Raw genomic sequence first — 13,548 nt, 5'->3', positions numbered from 1 at the left:
TATTCATGAATTGAGGACAGGAGGAAAAATTGTGAGTTAAATGTTTATCATGTGAGGGCTGGTCATTCCCTTTCAATCATCTTTGAAATGAAACACTTTCTGTTTTATGAATGAGACCCTAAATCTTATCCACTATTTTCAAAAACTGCCTTATTGAATCTCAGATTACCATCATCAATGACCTCTTTATTTTCCAGAGAGGTATTATATTATCAAAGACAGGATAGATACTTAATTTCTGGGACACCTAACTTCTCCATATGTGTGGAGTACATTTAATAGAGTATGAGGCACAGTAACTACTAATAAAAGAAATGTGGGGGTGCCTGGGTGGCTCAGTCAATTAAGCATCTGACTTTGGCTCAGGTCATGATCTTGTGGTTCATGAATTGGAGCCCCATATTGGGCTCTCTGCTGTCAGCACAGAGCTTGCTTCAGATCCTCTGTCTCTCTCTGCCCCTCCCCTGCTCTCTGCCTGTCTCAAAACTAAACATTTAGGGAAAAAGAAATGTGTACTTACATCAAAATAAATTCTTTGGTAAGTTTCATATGAGTGAGGTTAATGGATTTCAGGAAAAAATGTACTATGGTGCTTTGTCATTCAGTTCTAGTGATTTCTTTTATCAGATTGAGTAACGTTGTTGTTACTTGTCCTTATCACAATAATTTAAAATAATTGTAAGCACAGGAGACATTTTCCATTAGTTGAGAAATAGCAGGTTGATCAGTGACTTGCACATGTTTGACTTGTCCCTCCACAACTTATTATAAAACAAAATAAAGATGATATAAAAGAAACAAGTTTGAATAGAAATTCATCTACTGGTTTGACTAGTAACTGTGCACCATATACATATAAGGTATTTTCTAGATTTTGCAATTACAAAAGTGGTGTGGGTGGTACAAAGTGTCTCATGAAAAACTGTAATCTCTCTGAATAGTCTAAGTATTACCTAAAAAATGATAATAAGCAACTTTAAACAAGATATAATTTCACAAAAGGGTTAAAATATAACCGACAAATGCATGCCATCAGTACAAGACTTAAAAGGAACCCCTCCTATACAAAACAATGTTCCACTTTGGAATTACAAACATTCCTTGTTTTATTGCACTTTGATTACACTTTGCAGGTAATGCATATTTTACAAATTAAAGTTTGTGGCAACCCTACTTTGAGCAAGTGTATTGGTGCCATTTTTTCCCAAAATTGCTAACTTCATATCTGTGTTGCATTTGGGTAATGCTCACAATATTTCATACTATTTAATTATTATATTGTTATGGTGATCAGTGATTATTGATATTGCTATTGTAACTGCTTTGTGATGACACAAATTGCACTTGTATATGATGGTGAACTTAATAAATATTGTGTGTGTGTTCTGACTTCTCCACTGACTGGCTGTTCCTCTATCTCACTCCCTCTCCTCAGTTCTTCCAATTCCCAGAGGAACAATATTAAAATTAGGCCAATTAATAGCCTTACAATGACCTCTATGTGTTCAAGTGAAAGGACAAATCATATGTTTCTCATTTTAAATCAGAAGCTTAAAATGATTAAGCTTAGTGAGGAAGGCATATCAAAAACCAAGAAAGGCTGAAAGCTAGGCCCCTTGTGTCAAACAGTTAGCCAAGTTATAAATGCAAGGGAAAAGTTTTTAAAGGAAATTAAAAGTATTACTCTAGTGAACACACCAATGATAACAAAGAGAAACATCTTTATTGCTGATATGGAAAAATTTCAGTGGTCTGGATAGAAGATCAAGCCAGCTCCAATATTCCCTTAAGCCAGAACCTAATCCACGGAAAGGCCCTAACTCTCTTTAATTCCATGAAGAGGTGGGGAAGCTGCAAAAGAAAAAGTTTGAAGCTAGCACAGGTTGGTTCATGAGGTTTAAGGAAAGAAGTCATGTCCTTAACATAAAAGTGCAAGGTGAAACAGCAAATGCTTCAAGTAGATGTAGATGTAGAATCTGCAGCAAGTTATCCAGAAGATCTAGCTAAGATAATTAATAAAGGTGACTACACTCAATAACAGATTTTCAAAACAGCCTTCTACTTGAAGAAGACACCATCTAGGATTTTCATACCTAGAAAGGAGAAGCCAATGCCTGGCTTTAAATGACAAGCTGACTCTCTTCTTAAGGGGTAATGCCGCTGGTGACTTTAAGTTGAAGCCAATGCTAATTCCAAAAATCCTAGGGGCCTTAAGAATTATGTTTATTCTGGCACAAAGAAATGGAAAAACATTCCATGTTCATGGATTCAAAGAACAAATATTGTCAAAATGTCGATACTACCCAAAGAAATATACATATTCAATGCAACCCATATCAAAATAACACCAGCATTCTTCACAGAGCTAGAAGAAACAATCCTAAAATTTGTATGGACCCATAAAAGAACCTGAATAGCCAAAGCAATCCTGAAAAAGAAAACAAAAGCTGGAGGCATCACAATCCCGGACTTCAAGTTGTATTACAAAGCTGCAATCATCAAGACAGTATGGTACTGGCACAAAACAGACCTATGGATCAATGGAACAGAATAGAGAACCCACAAATGGACTTACAAATTCATGGCCAACTATATTTTGACAATGTAGGAAAGAATATCCAATGGAAAAAAAAGTCTCTTCAGCAAAGGGTGTTGGGAAAACTGGACAACGACATGCAGAAGAATGTACCTGGACCACTTCCTTACACCATACATGAAAATAAACTCAAATGGATGAAAAACCTAAATGTAACACAGGAATCCATAAAAATCCTAGAGGAGAAAACAGGCAACAACCTCTTTGACCTTGGCTGTAGCAACTTCTTACTTGACATGTCTCCAGAGGCAAGGGAAACAAAAGCAAATATGAACTACTGGGAATTTATCAAGATAAAAACTTCTGCACAGTGAAGGAAACAATCAGCAAACTAAAAGGCAACTGATGGAATAGGAGAAGATATTTGCAAATGACATATCAGATAAAAGGTTAGTATCCAAAATCTATAAGGAACTTACCAACTCAACACCCAAAAGCAAATAATTCAGTGAAGAAATGTGCAAAAGGCATGGATAGACAATTTACAAAGAAGACATACAGATGGCTAACAGACAAATGAAAAAAATGCTCAACATCACTCTCATCATCAAATGAAATTGCAACCACAATGAGATACCACCTCACACCTATCAGAATGGCTAAAATGAACAACCCAGGCAACAACAGATGTTGGCAAGGATGCAGATAAAGAGGAACCCTTTTGCACTGCTGGTGGGAATGCAAACTGGTGTAGCCACTCTGGAAAACAGTATGGAGGTTCCTCAAAAAAATTAAAAGTAGAACTACCCTATGACCCAGTAATTGCACTACTAGGTGTATATCCAAAGGATACAGGAGTGTTGTTTCAAATGGGCACATGCACCCCAATGTTTATAGCAGTACTATCGACAGTAGCAAAGGTATGGAAAGAGACCAAATGACCACCCATTGATGAATGGATAAAGAAGAATGGTATATATATATATACATACAATGGAATATTACTCAATGATCAAAAAGAACGAAACCTTGCCATTGGCAACAATGTAGATTAACTAGACTGTATCACGCTAAGTGAAATAAAACAGAGAAAGACAAATATCATATGACTACACTCATATGTGGAATTTAAGATACAAAGCAGATAAGATACAAAACAGAAGAACATAAGGCAAAGGGAAGCAAAAATAAGATAAAGACAGAGAGGGAGACAAACCATAAGAGACTCTTAAATACAGAGTATAAACAGGATTGTTGGAGATGTGTTGGGTGGGTGGATGGGCTAAATAGGCAAGGGGCATTAAGGGGGACACATTTTCGGATCAACTCTGGGTGTTAGGTGTAAGTGATGAATCACTAAATTCTATTTCTGCAAAAAAGAAAGGAGAAAAAGGAATTCCTGTGTGGGTCAGTCGTGTAAGTTTCTTACTGTTGATTTCGCCTCAGGTCATGATCTCACAGTTTGTGACATTGAGACCCATGTTGGGATCTGCACTGACAGAACAGAGCCTGCTTGGGCTTCTCTCTCTCCCTCGCTGTTTCTGCCCTTCTCTCACATGTGTGTGCACTATCCCCCCCCCCCTAAATAAATAAATAAATAAATAAGTAAATGTGTGTTGGGAGTACATGATTTTTCAAGATTCCATTAATGGCAAGTTGATAAAGGTCACTTGCAGAGATTCTAGGAGCAACCCCCATGATGGGGGATGGTGGGAAGGTGGTGCTGGTGAGTGTACCTGGGGCACATTGGTCATGTGATGCTATTGGGCATAACTATTGGGTCTTTGAAGTGAAACAATTTGAAATGGAAGGGAAAGATAGTGAGTGTTCTAGGGTGAAAAAAAGTATTAGTCAATGTTGCTTCTAGCTTTGCCATTTGAGTTAGCTTCACTGTGCTTCATCTATGTTATAATTCTGTAAATTTTTGAAAAATGATAATAATGCACATGGTTCTTGTCCAAATAAATGCAAATTAATCTTGTCTAGTGGAACATCATTGATTAGTGTCCTGCAGCTTGAGCTCTTCTGCATTTCAGAATTCCTTATTTTGTGTGTGTGTGTCTTAGAATTCTTCTTGGACCATGTGATGCCTGAGTGGCATTGTCAATTTTGACTCAGGTCATGATCTCAAGGTTCGTGAGTTCAAGACTCCCTTTGGGCTCTACACTGACAGTGCAGAGCCTTCTTGGATCCTCTCTCTTCCTTTCTCTCTGCCCTTCCCCTGCTCGCTTTCACTCTCTGCTCTCTCTCTCTCTCTCTCTCTCTCTCTCAAAAATAAGTAAGCTTAAAAAAATTATGTCTGTTCTGGGATACTGACTGGCATTTTCTACTGGACAAGGAGAGGGTGCAGCGGCAGAAAACCAATCAGGGGAATTTCAATTCTCTGAGTGATGAATAAGGGAGGCAACAAGGGGTTTGGGGTTAGAGTCTGAGGCAAGGCTCTGCTCTTTCAAGAGGGACAGGAGCCATGGCTCAGAAAAAGGAGTTGGTATGGGCCTCCTGCACTTGCAGGCCAAGGCCTCTATCGAAGACAACACCTTATTATGCAGACTCTTATGAGGGCATCCAGAGTTCGGAGGATCCACCTACCAACCAGGCCACAGCAGCTGGGCCAAATGCTAGTTCCCAGAGTTCACAGCCCCCAACAGCCAGTGAGATGGCTGATGTTCGAGTTTTAGCAGCTGCCACTATGCCCAAAACAGTTTTAATGCTCAGAATGCCATGACAAAAGGCCCAAATTGTGTGTATGATTTCTTTCAGGTTCTTAATGCCAAGGAGATTTCCAATGTCTTACGTAAGGCAGCCTTTAAGTCCCAGGATGCCACCCCAAAGGTCTGAAAATGCTGCCTATGATATTTTCCACCTGCAAGTTAACAGCTAACAAGTCCAAGATGGCCTTTAAGTCCTTGAACACCATTATTAAAGTTGGCCCAAGTGCCACCTACAATTTCTCTGTCATAGCCAGTGATATGGTTAATACTTAGTCTAAGACAGCCTTTAAGGCTTTTAATGACACCACTAAGCCCCCAAAAGCTTATACCCATACCCAGAATATTAAACAAGCTCCACAGATATCAGCAGATGGTTCTGAGGCTCAGACTCTAGAGTCCAGGACTATAATTTGGCTATAATTTAGAGCAAGAGAACACACAAGGTTAATACCTTGAATGTAGAAAAGGATAGCAGTGGGGATTAGAGGCAAGTTCTACTGGCTGCAGGGATCTGGAGGTCTGCCCACCTTGGGCACCCTCCAATGTGCTCTGGCAGACCCCATTGTCCTGGCAGAACCCATCAGGCTGGCAAAAACAGCCAGCCAGGCAGACCCCACCAGCACATCAGAACCTCCCAGCTAGGACAGACCCCACCAGCCTGGAAGAACTCAGTTGCTTGGCAGAACCCCATTGTCTGGCTTGGTACGGTTGTCTGGCTGAACCCACTGGCCTGGCAGAACCCACCAGGCAGGCAGCATCCTTCAGATTGGCAAGGCCCTCCTGACTGGCCACTACCACCTGACTGTCTTCTGCCACCTGATTGGCCACTTTCCACTGACAGGCCACTCCCACCTGATTGGTCAATTTCACCTGACTGGCAGAATCTGCACCCCTCTCCCAACTAGCATGCATCACAGAACCTGGGTTCCCCACAATGTCCAGATGTGGCCCTTCTTCAGGAAAGAACAAATAAGTTGATTCAATACTTGATGCTTAAATATTATACCAAGGTGCCCATCAAGCACTCAGAAATGCTGTGGGATATCAGCCATAAATGCACTGATGTTTATCCTGGAGAAGAAGTTTGGGATTCAACTGAAGGAGATTGACAAGAGCACCTGTAGATTCTTCTCAGTAACCCCCAAGTCCCTAGCTGGCACACTGGGGACAAAGACACACCAAAGCTGGGTGTTCTCTTAGTGGCATTGGGCATCATATTCATGAATGGCAATTGTGCCAGTGAAGCTGTCCTCTGGGAGACACTAAGCAAGATGGGACCGAGTTTTGGGGTGAGATATTCTCTCCTTAGAGATCTAAGGAAACTTCTCGTTTATGAGTTTGTAAAGCAAAAGTACCTGGATTACAGACAAATGCTGAACAGCAACCCTCTTGAGTATGAATTCCTCTGGGGCCTCTGTTCCTACCATAAAGCTAGTGAGATGAAAGTGCTGAGATTCACTGCAAAGGTTCAGAAGAGAAATCCTTGCCACTGGACTGCATCATTCATGGAGGCTGAAAAAGAGGCCTTAAATGCTCTGAACGCTGCTTCAGCTGAGGCTGAGGACCAGGATGAGAGGAAAACCTGAGTGGAGATTGCAGATGGGGCTGTATCTGGGCCCAGGACCTGGGATGACATTGAGTTCGGGCTGCTGATCTGGGCAGAGGAAGGAGATTTTGGTGATCCCTGGTCTAGAATCCCATTTACCTTCTGGACCAGATACCACCAGAATGCCCACTCCAGATTTCCTCAGACCTTTGCTAGCTTCTTTATTGGCCCTGGTGGTACAGCCAATGCCATTTTTTTCTGCCAACTTTGGTGTCATTGGTTTCTTCTGGGTTGAGTGAAATTGGCGGATATTGATAATTAGTTGCAATAGTCTTTCTGCTAAGTGAGGCTGAAGCCTCAGATTCCTTCTAAACACAGCTATCTAGAGAGCCACGTTCTGTTGATTGAAAGTAGCATGTGATATCAATTTGTTTTATGTTCCTTGTTTGTTGCTTTTCTTCTCCCTGTGTGCTGTCAATCTTTGGTATAAGAGTTGAAACTGCAAAGTGAAAAAAAAATGTCTATTCTGCCCGTGCTCTATAAATAGAACAAAATAACCCGAATGACAGCACATCTGTTTACAGCATGATTTACTTAATATTTCAAGCCACTTCTAAGACCTACTTCTCATAAAAAAAATCCTTTAAAAATACGACTGCTTATTGACAATGCATCTGGTCACCCAAGAGCTCTGATGGACATATACAATGAGATTAATGTTGTTTTCATACCCCTAACACAATATTCATTCTGCAGCCCATGAATCAAGGAGTAATTTTGACTTTCAAGTATTATTGTTGAAGAGATATATTTTATGAGACTATAGCTGCCATAGATAATAATTCCTCTAATGGATCTAAACAAAGTAAGTTGAAAACCTTCTGGAAGGGATTCACTATTCTGGATTCCATTAAGAACATTTTATGCTAAGTGAAATAAGTCAGGCAGAGAAAGACAGATACCATATGTTTTCACTCATATGTGGATCCTGAGAAATTTAACAGAAGACCATGGGGGAGTGGAAGGGGGAAAAAGTTACAGAGAGGGAGGGAGGGAGGCAAACCATAAGAGACTCTTAAATACTGAGAACAAATTGAGGGCTGATGGAAGGCGGAGGAGAGGGGAAAGTGGGTGAAGGGCATTGAGAAGGGTACCTGTTGGGATGAACAGTGGGTGTTGTATGGAAACCAATTTGATGATAAATTATATTTAATATATATAAAAAGAACATTTCTGACTCATGGTGAAAGGTCAAAGTATCAATATTAACAGGATTTTGTATGAAGTTGATTCCAACCCTCATGGAGGATTTTGAGGGGTTCAAGACTTCAGTGGAGGAAGTAACTGCAAATGTAGTGAAAATAGCAAGAGAACTGAAATTAGAAGTGGAGCCTGAAGGTGAGATGAATTCCTACAATCTCACAATGAAAGTTTAACAGGTAAGGAGTTAATTTTTATGGGTGAGCAAAGGAAGTGATTTCTTGAGATGAAATCTACTCCTGGTGAGAATGCTGTGAAAATTGTTGAAATGACAACAAATAATTTAGAATATTACATAAAATTAGTTGATAAAGCAGTGGCAGGATTTTAGAGGAACGACTCCAAATTTGAAAGAAGTTCTACCATGGGTGAAATGCTTTCACATAGCATCACACATCATTTGTGAAAAGAAGAGTCGATCAATGTGACAAGTTTAATTGTTATTTTATTTTAAGAAATTGCCACAGCCACTCCAAACTTCACTAACCACCATCCTGATCAGTCTGTAGTCAACTTGAAGCAAGACCCTCCACAAACCAAAAAAAAATGTGACTCACTGAAAGCTCAGATGATGGTTAGAATTTTTTAGCAATAAAGAAGTTTTTTTAATCAAGGTGTGTACATTTTTCAGACATAATGCTATTGCACAGTTAATAGTATAATGTAAACGTAAATGTTACATGCACTAAGAAACAAAAAAAAATCATTTGACTAGCTTTATTGCCATTTTTACTTTTTGCAGTGGTCTGGAACCAAACTGCAATTATCTCTAAGATACACCTGTACAGCATGGATCATTCTCTAGTTAATTCATCTCCCATGCAGCGACATCTGTCTCTCCTTTGAGGTCACATAGCACTTTTCAGTATCTTTATTCAGACACTTATGACTTTCTATTGTTTTATAGTCTCCACTAGAATGGATGGAGGCTTTTTTAAGTACCTGGATTTTTGTGTTTGTATTATTCACATCTCCTTGTATATAGGAAATGCAAAATAATTGTTGAACAAATAAATACCTTTGATGACTACAGATTCATTCATAAAATCCAGAATAATAGGAGGTAGCCTCTATAACAATACAGTTTTAATATGAATTAAAAGACAAAATTATTAGAAAGTTGATAATATAAATTGTTATATTTCAAGAAATGGTAAAAACTGAAAAAAGAAAATCATTGTTTTTATTTATTTATTTATTTATTTATTTATTTCAGCAAGTATTTAATTGAGCTCCTGCAGTATACTACTTTACTAGAGACAGAGGCTATAAAGATGAATAAGACATGGTGTTTTCCTAAAAGAGTATGTTAATTGCATGCAAGGTAAGCTTTTTTGGGGGGGGGTATTAAATTTACAATGAGTTATTAAAGGATGCCAGGAATACTTATGATTATGGTGTTAATCTTAAAATAACTTGTCACAGAGGGAAAATATGTCTATCTAAAGCCACTCCCACAGTGCTGTATTGCTACTAAATTCAGAGCATGGGTGATTAGACTGGACCACCTTTCAATTGCCTTTCTTCCCTAAGGATCTTATGTACTTACTGCGATAATGCAACTTAAAGAGAGTTAACATAGATTCCATTAATGTGCAACTTGCTTACTAGGAGTTGTGTCAACTTCAACAACTATCAGAAGAGCTGACATGACCACTATGATTCATATACACAAAATGACTCACGTCTCATACAGACTCAGATCATATATATATATATATATATATATATATATATATGTGTGTGTGTGTGTGTGTATGCACAGTTCTATATAAAGTTTCTTAATTTTTAGAATGTAGATATGACCATTAAAAGTTAAGTTATAATATATCAGTGCTGTTCTGTGGTTATAAAATTTGTTCTCTAATTAAATGTGACTTTTCACATTTTGACTTTTGGGGAGATGGAAGAGCCTCAGAATATTTAACAAAAAACATCTGCTGAAATGGTTAATTTTCATGAGTGAAAAGACATTGGTAGCTCACAGGGCAAATTCCCACATTACCTTTTCTTTTCATCCATAATGAATATTTTATCCATTACAGTATTCAAGATTTTGAATATTATTTCCATTGTTCTTCAAAATAGGCTTCGGTTTGCTTTCTCCTTTTACCCTTTGCCACCCCTACCCTTGGTGAAATCTCAAATCAGGAAGACTTTAAAATTCTTTTCTGTTCACACATTATTAAGAATTTGGGAAGTCCTAGACTAATATAAATTGTTTTTTCGGAAATTTTTTTTCTTAGCCAGTTTGGGTTACTATAACAAAATGCCACAAAATGTATGGCTTACAAATAACAGAAATTTATTTATTATAGTTCCAGAGGCTGAAAATACAAGATTAGGGTGCCAGCCTAGTTTGGTTCTTGTTAAAGTTGTCTTCTGGGTTGTGGATTGTTAATTCACATGCCAGAAAGAGGGTGAGAGAACTCTCTGAGGTCCATTTTATAAGGTTTCTAATCCTATTCATGAGGACTCTATTCATGAGAGCTCCACCTCATTAATTATCTTCCAAAGTCCCCACCTCCTAATGTAATGATATTGTTGGTTAGGACTTCAACATAATATTGGGAGAACACAAGCATTCAGTCCATAACAATTTTTTCTAAAAAAAATCCCTGAGATGCATCTTATAACATTGTCTTTTGCCTCCAAATTACTAGTGCAATGAAGCAGTGAAGAGAGTTGCTACTGATAATAATAATAAGCAATAACAATACGATTTACATAGCTCCTTTCATCTTCAACATTCTGAAAACATCCTGTAAAAGAATCATTTCTGATGTGTAACCATTTCTGGGGAAAATTTGTAAGCCATTAACTAGCTGGCCATCAGTTAGAGACAGGAAGTGAAGAACGTGTTTCCCAGCAAAAACTGCAGGATATACAATGTAATTACTAATTTAGAGTTGGTTTAGGACACCGGAGCTAATTTATGTCCATATCTTTGAAAAAGTAGCATTAGATAATTAGTGAGTACAAAGTGATAAGGATTTCAATTGTGTATCTTAGCTAAAAGACAAAGATTCCAATAACAGTATCTTCACGAATGCTGATTCAGTGCTGCTTGAATCATGGTGTGAAGCAATCAAGAGATGTGATAATTTCTCAGCTGGGAATATAATGTTACACACACACATATATGCACTCACAAAAGAATATAAAAAGTCTGTAGATTTTTTGAGTGGATTTGCAAAAACAGTAATGTGTCCTAACACTAATTGCAACTGTTAATTTTACAATGCAGCTTCCCTGCCTTTTGATTCAACAGTGCAGGTGTACCCCATTATATGGGGATTTGCCAATGAGAAATTCACCATAATGGAAAAGTAGAAAATAAATTCAATATATGTTTCCAGAAACCTCACATGAACAGAAATTTTCCAACAGACAGTTTCCAGGAGCATATACAAAATGAGATCTCCAGTTGTCTGTATCTTACCACAGAAACGGCAGGATGTGACCAGCTGCTACTCATATCTCCCACAGCCTGATCTTGGATGTACCATCAAGTCTAGGCCATGTCAGTAGGGGAGGAGAAATTGTCTGCATGAGGTAAGCATTTGAAACTAAAGCAAGGTGGAAAGAGCAGGGCTTCCTGCATCCCATGCCTGAATTGAGCCATGGCTTCAGGCCATGCAGGTAGCAGATGTTCAGAGTTAGTGGAGTAACTATACCACTCTTGTGCCATTAATCACCTATAGGAAGGAACTGAACAAAATAAATTTAAGAACACTTTCCTTACATTCTATGGAAGAAGATCATTTATTGTATAGAAATCTGCTCCACAAGCAGTTTTTCTGGGTGGTGATTATTAGTTAAATCAAGTAATGCCCAATTATGGTGAGATCTGCCAGTAATTAAATGGTTATATGTTGGGAAGGCAACAGTAATGAAAAGAAAAACACCTATGAGCACTTAATAAAATGATGAAGGGGAGAAATAAACACTCTTCAAATAGTTCAGATGAAAAATAAACATTTTATTCATTTAGCATATAGATCTCATGTTCTTATTTCCAGGGATGTTTTAAAAGATTTTATTTATTTTGAGAGAAAGAAACATAGAGAGGGAGTAGGGGAGGGGCAGGGAGAGAGAGAGAGGGAGAGAGAGAGTACCAAGCAGGCTCTGTGCTGTCAGGATGGAACCCAATGTGGGGCTCAAACCCACGAACCCATGAGGTCATGACCTGAGCCAAAACCAAGAGTCAGAAGCTCAACCAACTGTACCACCCAGGGGCCCTCCACAAATATTTTAATGCTAACATTGGAGTATGAGGTTACTCCTATCTTCCCAACTCCCACTGCATCACATTAATTAGTAGCAATTGTAGAATCTTAGGATAGGAAGTGAAGCAAGACCAATTTTCTTTTCTCAATTAATATTGCAACTATATAAATCCAAATTAAACAATGTCCTGATTTTCAAAATTTAAATTATGTTTAAGAAAAATTTTATAAAATAAATAAGACATTCCTCTCTCTTAAGAAAATATCCATTAGATAATTCAATAAGATTATTATTTTTAAAAACTATTGATTATTGTATCTAATGATTATTTGTGTTGAAAAAGAGTGATTCTCTCAGTTGTTATGGAGACTGTAGAGTTGTTTGTCCAAGTGATCAGCAAAACCATGTTCTTTATGATTTAGTCTACTATTTATGGTTATCTTATGTCTTAGGAGGTCAATGTATCTATACTGAGCCTACAATACACCTCTCTTTCATCACATTATAATTTAACATTGTTCTTGCACTTTGCGCTAAGACATGAAGTACAAAGCCTATGACAATTTGACACCAATAGATATGGGACATTGTATCATGAGCTTGATAACAAATATGTCGGTTTCTTATCAGTTTCTTGGTAATGTTCTGGATGTCTGAAAACTGCAGAAGTCCAGTCTCCAAATAAAAACTCCCTGCACTTCATTAAAAAAAAATAGTAAAGAAACAGAGTCATAGGGGCCAGGATGAGTAAAAGGAATTTTTAGAGAGAAAAATTTTAATTTTTCAAGCTTAATAAAGAAATTTAGAGTCTCAGCCCTAAGGAGAATTTTTCTAAGTTGTGGTTTCTTTATAAGTAACCTTAATGATATAAACCTTAACATTAAAATTATAAATAATAACCTGCAAGAGCAATCTTAATGAATACTTATAAAGCACTCATTTCAAAATTTTTAAATTCTAATTAGCCAAAACTTCTTTCATATCGTCAGCCTTGATTTGAATCTTTGTATCATCAGTGTTATTAATTCTAGATTGGAGCTAACAGAATAAGTATAATAAATATTTTCACATATTAAACTCAGATATCATATCCAAAATGAGTTTTCTTTTTTCCATTTAAATCGTCTGGAGTTGCCTCACCTATTCCTAGAATGGTATAGTTTCAAGTCTTCCAGTCATCTTTCTTTCTCCTCTGTCAACATTTTGCATTGGGCTGTCTGTGTAAAGTCCCTTTAATTTTGATATAATTATATTTAATCTGTAGG

At 37.7% G+C, this 13,548-nt stretch overlaps 1 pseudogene; it reads left to right on the top strand.

Moving 5' to 3' along the window:
• The first annotated feature begins 5,026 nt into the window (after nt 1-5,026).
• LOC125157000 (melanoma-associated antigen D1-like) lies at nt 5,027-7,092 on the top strand (annotated as a pseudogene).
• Nucleotides 7,093-13,548: the final 6,456 nt, after the last annotated feature.

This window comes from Prionailurus viverrinus, chromosome X (assembly GCF_022837055.1).
Source record: "Prionailurus viverrinus isolate Anna chromosome X, UM_Priviv_1.0, whole genome shotgun sequence".
In the NCBI taxonomy this organism is placed as follows: Eukaryota; Metazoa; Chordata; class Mammalia; order Carnivora; family Felidae; genus Prionailurus; species Prionailurus viverrinus.
Note: the sequence above shows the minus strand (reverse complement) of the source record. Positions and strands in the feature narration are given on the sequence as shown.